We start from the raw sequence: 6,000 nt of genomic DNA on the forward strand, positions 1-6,000 counted from the left end.
AACCGCCACCGCGGCGATGACGTTGAGTAGCTCGGGCAGGGCTGTTGCCACGTGGCAGGGAGCCAGGTATGTGATCAGCAAACCCATCTGAACCCCATGACCCCATTTCACAAAAAGGGATTCACAGCCGGCCGTCTGAGGAACAGTGGCCTCCCTCGGTCTCAGACCTTCTTTAATGATAACCGCTACCCCCCGCCCCTCCCCTGTGACCTCGGCTGATGGAATGCTTGGGAACCTGGCGGGCACATTTCAACGAGGGGAACCCCCCCTCCTGGCCCAACCAGGTCTCCGTAATACCTGCCAGGTCCGCACCCCCCTCCTGAACAAGATCACAGATGAGGGGGGCTTTATTTACTACGGACCTGGCATTGCACAGCATCAGCCGAAGGCCTGGGTCCTGAGGGTCTATGCAACCTGAGGAGCGAGTAGAGCCTTGGGGGCCGGAGCACGCCACCGCTCGTAGACAGCGAGTGCGCACTCCCCTAACACGATATGGCCCCCTGCTCCCGCCATATCTACCCCTCCCACCTACAGTACTGATGTTCAAAAAACTATCCGGACAAGCTCTAACCCCCCCCTCGATCCCGGGCCCTCCATCCCCCACACCACGCTTCACTGCCAGACCCGACCCTCCCCCTTGTGGGTTATCCCCCATACCCACAGCCCGAATTCCAATCTGACCCTCCCCCTCCCTAGGATCCCTTAAAAATTTGACTAAAAATTTTGTTAAAAAACCCCTCAATCCCCTCGTTTTCACATGCCACCTCTCTGGGTCCCAAAACCCTTCCTTGAGGTGGGCCCTCGATAGTGAGGAGGGCCACATCTGCGAGAAGGGGGAATCTCGCAGCGCAAGAAGATCTGCAGTCGTATACATCTCCAAAATGCAGCGATGGAGGCCCAAAGCTCAGACAGGGGACTTCACAAAAGATGTAACACAGCCAATTGTTCATCGATGTGCTGTTGGTGTCTCAACTGTCCTCCCACAACAGCAGGAGGGTCCTAAATTATCTCCTCCAATGGGGGCGACCTCCGGCCTGCCCTCTCACAGCGGAACCCCACGGGGCAGTAGATTGAAAAAGTTCTCCCACAGACAAGAGCCATGATGTAATAGAGGACCCCTCAACAGTTGCATCAATTTGGCTGACCATGGTCGGAAGAAAGATTTATCAGTCTATCAGTCAGTCTATGAGTCATGCCAGGGGTGAAGATGGAAAATCCTTGGCAAAGTCTTATACTCAAGATCATATTCGAGTAAGTCCCGATGAAAAAGGGAAGAAGGGAAGGGGAAGAAGGAAGAGGGGAAGAAAAGGGGGGGGGGAGAAAGAAGATTCCCTCAATTAGGGCGAATAATAAGCCCATTTAGGCAGACACAGTACCTGGGAGGGGGAGGAGAAAAGGGCTGGTATCTATGTGACGGAAAACTCCTCTGTCGCCCCCCAGCCCTACATTCCTCAGATAGTTCAGTTCTTCCGGGATAACAAATCCAAACCCCAGCCTCCATTGGATGTCACAGGGGGCCTCCAGGTCCTCTACAGCTGCCAAGATATCCCGGGAGGGGGTCTTTCTTCTCCAGTCCGTTATGCTCCTCTCAGTTTTCACCCTCTAGCAAGGCCCCTTCTCCGGCAATAGGGCCTGAGAACAGCTCCAGTGCTTCCATGGGGTGTGCCATGGCCCAGTTTAATGTTGGGGCCGGCCTCACCACCCCCGCTGATATCCACGCCACCATTCCCGGTTTCCAGGGGCCACTGAGGAAGTTCCTGAGTGGGGCAGATGAAATTTCAACAGGCTGCCACCACTCGCTGCCCCACAGCCATACTTCCCCTTTCACCTTGCTGCTATCGCTGCCCACAAACAAACCACCATAGCACCACTTTCGGCGGCGTTGGAGCAGCGCAGCCAACTTCTTCGCCGGCGCCTCTAGGCATGTCCAGGGGCGAGGGAGATCTCAAAAACCCTCGCCCCCTCCGCTGACTGACCCCCCCGCCGCCAGCAAGCCACATCTCCATATCTCCGTTCTCCGCTCTCTGCTCTCCGCTCGGCTCGGCTCCACTCTCCCTTCTCCTTCTCCTTCCCAGCAGCGCCGCCGATCTCCACTCCCCACTCGGCTCGGCTCTCGGCGGCGTCGGCGGAGTCGGAGCAGCGCGGCCACATTCTCCCTCGCCGCCTCCGACTCCGGGGGCGTCCAGGGGCGAGGAAGATCGCAAAACCCTCGCCCCGAAGCCATCCGACCGAATCAGGGGTCGCTGATGGTCGAGCTCCCCTGCAGCACCCCCTCGAGCCCCAGAAAGTCCTCCATCCAGCCGCAGCACCTCACCTCACGACTGCCATCTTGCGCATGCTTACTTAGGCTATATCCTAAGTAAGTTGAACTATATAAAATAGTTTCTCAGGATCTTAGTTTAGAACCTGGGGACCTTTTCTTAGTACATGTAGTACTCACTTTACAATCATAATTGGAACCGGCAACTTGGTCATTAAGTGAAGCACATTGTGCTTATGACCTTACTTCAGCTTTCCTTTCCTTTACAGACCTGCAAATATGTAAATAGGAGGATTGCTTGCAAAGATATTTTTCATCATTGTCATAACTGCAAACAGAGGCAGTTGATAAATGAGGGCTATCCGTACATTTTATGAAGCTGTCAACTTTATTAACAAGGCAATGTTGCCAAAAATTGTACCTAATACATTCTTAAGTTTGCTGTAATATGTTTCTGTGCTTTTGTTAAAGAATGTGATACTAAGAGCACAACCATACTTCTGGCTTCCAACACTGAAAAGGAGGGTAAAAATCTCCCCAACGCGCTGTGAAAAAAACCATCAGACATCTTAATTTCTGCCTATTGTGAACCGCGATGAGCGAGGAGTAAACACTAGTTTGTACGTTGAGCTGCTACAGATTTTGCAAACCACAAAAATCTACTTCGCCATGCAAAAACAGTCCTCTACACAGAAGAGAAAGGAAGCGTGGTGCTAAGAGGTTATCTCCACCCAAGCCTGTGTGAGCTGCATTCACTACCAAACCTATCAGAAGCTCTCTCCCCATTCCTGTGCACTGCTTAAAGGACCCTTGTAAAGAAACATTCACAGCAAACTGAACTGACCCTGGGTGGCAACAGGAGGAGGAATCGGGCAGGGATCAGTAATCCAAATGGTTTATATTCATTAACCGTATCTCAAAGATAGTATGGTGACCTAGGAGGAAGGGATAAATAATAATAATGTCACATGGATGGGTTTATTTGAAATATCCCAAATAACATTGTGATGGCCATTGTGTCTGCCTTTTTCTTTCTTTTGCCTTCACTTTTCAAAGGATGTAAGCTCTGGTTTTTCTTTTGCTCATTGCCTCTCAGCAAAGTATCAAAACATGGCTGGGCATCCAATATATACTTGTTTGTTTGTTTGCTTGATTTTTATCCCACCTTTCTTATTGTTTATAAATAACTTAAGGCAGCGAAAATACGCAATACTCATTTCTCCTATTTTCCCCATAATAACAACCGTGTGAAGTGAGTTGAGGGGAGAGAGAGAGGGGGGGGAGGGAGGGAGGGAGGGAGGGAGGTAGAGAAAAAGAGAGAGAGAGACTGGCCGACGGTGACCTAGCCAGCTTTCCTGCCTAAAGTGGGACTACTCATGGTCTCCTGGTTTCTATTTTGATGCCTTAACCACTGGATCATCCTGGCTCTCTCTATTATTATTGTTGTTGTTGTTGCTATTGTTGTTGTTATTATTATTGACTGTATGCATGCAAATAAAATTATGTAACTTCAAAGTGATCTGGTTGCTTAAGGTGAGCCAGATTTTGGTCACAACAAAAGAAAAACGAACCCCCCCCAAGTATCCAAGGATTTTCTATGAGGTACAGTATAGTGCCGTGATGGCAAACTTATGGCACGTGTGCCACAGATGGCACACATAACCATATCGGTGGGCATGCGAGCACAGGTCTGGTTCACCGGCCAGCTGATTTTCGGGCCTTCTGGGCCCACTGGAAATAGAAAAGCAGTCTATTTCCTGCCTCCGGAGGGCCTCGGGGGATGGTGGGGAAGGCCCGTTTTTCAATCTCCCCAGCATCCAGAGCCTTTCTAGGAGCTTGGGGAGGGTGAAAACGATCTTCCTGCCCCCCCCGGAGACCCCCCGGAGGCCGGAAATGGCCTGTTTGCCAACTTTTGGTGGGACCTACCAGGCCCACTGTGCCATCACGTGCCAGGGGGGAGCAGGGGGGTCACTCACACATGCGCAGGGGCAGGGCGCATAGAATTATGGGTGTGGACATGAGTGCGCGTGACCCCCCCTTCCCCCCAGCTCCTGGCATGTGATGGCAAAAATGTTAGCCATCACTGGTATAGTGCCTCAACTTGACTTCCTTGCTTTGTCTGGTAGTGATGAAAAGTGCAAATCTGCCAAATCAGCTTTCTGTTTGCACAGAACAACTGACATTCAGGAACGAGGGGAAAAAAAAAAAAGATGAAGCAGTGATTCCTTCCAGCGGAAAATGCCTTACCCCCAAACACCACAGAGCTCCAGCATTTCCAGTTGCAAACTGGCTTGTGAACATTTTTTCTTGCCCTGCAGCTGATTCAGAAGTTGATTGGCTCAGGCCTCAAGAAGAGATGGTGAGGTGGGGGGTTGTGGGGGGGGGGCTTGTGGCGAGACGACGTGTCCCTTGGGAGCTCCCATGGGACTGGTCGAAATCTCAGCTGTCGGGTGGTCCTTTTTGCATCTGAATCATCTCGTAAGGGCGATAAACGATGGGAGCACACTGACAATCTCAGGGAGCCCGCAAACTCCCTGACTGATCTGGAGAATGCTCCCTAAACTGTCAGCTGGGAAGGCGGCCATTGCGAGCTGCTACAAAGTTGGGGCAGCCACCAGAAGAGCGTGAAGACGGAAGGAAAGTGTGATCCATCTGGATGAGATACTTTTAAAACAGGATTTTTAGATTTTTAAAAAACTTTTTTAAAAAGCACGAGTACTTGTGTTGTAGTGGTATGCAACCACTACAAGTGGTATACCGAAATTTTGATCACTTTGTCACATTGCAGCTTGATCTACAGCTCCTTGCAGAAAAATTCCTGGTGATCCTTACGAAGTCTGAATGCAAATAATACCCCTGTCTCTATAACTTCAGTTTAAATAGACACATTTTAATAAATGAATCAGAAAAAGAAGCTTGGAAAGGAGCTCTCTTACAGGTAATCCTTGATTTACAAGGGCTCATTTAGTGACTGTTCAAACTCATAACTTCACTGAAAAAAGTGACTTATGAGCATTTTTCATACTTACGACCATAGCAGCATCCAGATGGCCACGTGATCAAAATTCAAACGCTTGGCCACTGCCATCATATTTATGATGGTTGCAGTGTCCCAGGGTCATGTGATCACCTTTGGAGAACTTCTGACAAGCAAAGTCAATGGGGAAGCCAGATTCCCTTGACAACCGGGTTACTAACTTATCAATTGCAGTGATTCACTTAACAACTGCGGCCAGAAAGGTTGCAAAATGGGGTAAAATCCACTTCAGAAATGCTTCACTTAGTAACAGAAATGTTGGCTCAATTGTGGTCATAAGTTGACGACTACCTTTATTACTAACATTTGCTATATACTTCTGCTGACAATGGAAAAGCTTCTTAAAACCATCAGAAAAGAATTCCATACTTTTTCTCTTCGGCCAGGTTAACCAGTCCTTTTCAGCTCTTCCTTTGAGCCAAATCGGTACCCGAAGGGGATACTTCAATTTGGAGAAAAGATGGAAGCACTGCACTCTATGGCAATTGAGGTAAGATGCTGAGACCCAATTTTATAATTGCCACTTGGGTGACTTTTGAGGTGTGAAGGCTATTTTTGACAGGCAGCAACATTTCCTTGTAGTTAAACTCTGTTTTATCCATTGTTGCAAAGTGTTGCTCTATGGCAGTCAGAGTTGACAGCAGTGTGAAGTTCAAGGAAATCCATGTAAATAACACCATCTAAATCCCCAAAAACTGTAAGC

At 49.2% G+C, this 6,000-nt stretch overlaps 1 long non-coding RNA gene across 1 annotated transcript in view; it reads left to right on the forward strand.

The window, feature by feature from the left end:
- The window catches only part of LOC148114655 (uncharacterized), a 29,803-nt gene extending 24,026 nt beyond the window's left edge, over positions 1 to 5,777 (forward strand). The window contains exon 3 of the long non-coding RNA XR_015732877.1: positions 5,684 to 5,777. This is a non-coding gene — a long non-coding RNA (uncharacterized LOC148114655). The remainder of the gene's footprint in view (positions 1 to 5,683) is intronic.
- The last annotated feature ends 223 nt before the right edge of the window (positions 5,778 to 6,000 follow it).

The sequence above is a fragment of the Pantherophis guttatus genome, chromosome 3 (genome assembly GCF_059756535.1).
Source record: "Pantherophis guttatus breed Tessera chromosome 3, ASM5975653v1, whole genome shotgun sequence".
NCBI classification, from domain to species: domain Eukaryota; kingdom Metazoa; phylum Chordata; class Lepidosauria; order Squamata; family Colubridae; genus Pantherophis; species Pantherophis guttatus.